The following is a 1,261-nucleotide window of genomic DNA, read 5'->3' on the forward strand; positions in this document are numbered from 1 at the left end:
TTATATTGTGGAGATTTCTTTGCGTACCACCACAGGGAGCTCGCGTACCATAGTTTGAGAACCACTGATTTAGTGTATATTTTAGAGTTGTGAGTTTATAGTATTTACAAAGTTAGTTGTAGGTTGTAGGTAGTAGATTGGTTGTTAGATCTTATCAATATTAGTTAGCTAGTGGCTTAGCTTTAATTTTAGGTTAGCTTTAGCTCGTAGTTTAGCACAGTGACTTTTAGGAAACTTAGTTAGTTGTTTGATTTAGCATTTAGTTTTTAGAGTATTTATTAGATAGTGGCCAGGACCTGGAAATTAGGCGCCAGTGGCTGCCTGCTTTGGGGCTACCAGACCGTGATCTCCCGCCTACAGCTTGGTAGTGCAACCATCACTTCTCCAAAGATTGTTTCCAACATCATAGAAGTGGAACTGGGTTTTCTAAATTAGCCAAGCTAAAACCTGATGCAGTGCCAGACGTTGTTCTCCCGGTGCCGACAACAGGAGGACAGTCACAGCAGCTGCAGGTCCCAGTCCTTTGAATATTGAGTGAATAAATAGTATGTTGGTAATAGGCATTTTATTAACATCACATGTCTGCTTGGCTAATTTTATGAGGAAATAAACTGCTCAAGGTAAATGACGTTGGCGAAGATAACTGTAAGGCTTCGGGAAAAGAGCGAACTTATAGACATATTGGCGGTTATGGTTAAATTAAATATCAACAATAAATACGAATAAGCAAAGACTAATATATACAAGACTAAATAAGAAACAGTGCAGTGGTGAGTAGTGCAAAAGTAATGCTATGCAGATGATACTCAGCTATACATATCAATGAAGCCTGATGACACCGATCAGGAAATTAGGAACTTGATGATCCAGAAATGTTTTGCTGCTTAACTCAGACAAGACTGAAGTTATTGTGCTAGGCCCTAAAAACCTCAGAGAGACTTTTTCTAATGATATGACTGTCCTTAATGACGTCAGTCTGGCATCTAGCACCACTGTTAGGAATCTAGGAGTTCTATTTGATCAAGACATGTCCTTTAACTCACACATAAAACAAATGTCAAAGACAGCCTATTTTCATCTTCGTAATATATCTAAGATCAGGCATATCCTGTCGCAAAACCATGCAGAAAAACTAGTTCATGCATTTGTTACCTCCAGATTGGATTATTGTAATTTTCTCTCATCAGGCTGCTCTGGTAAGTCTCTAAAGACTCTTCAGCTGGTCCTAATTTTAACTAGTAAAATGGACCACATAACTCCG

Source organism: Labrus mixtus, chromosome 4 (genome assembly GCF_963584025.1).
Source record: "Labrus mixtus chromosome 4, fLabMix1.1, whole genome shotgun sequence".
In the NCBI taxonomy this organism is placed as follows: Eukaryota; Metazoa; Chordata; class Actinopteri; order Labriformes; family Labridae; genus Labrus; species Labrus mixtus.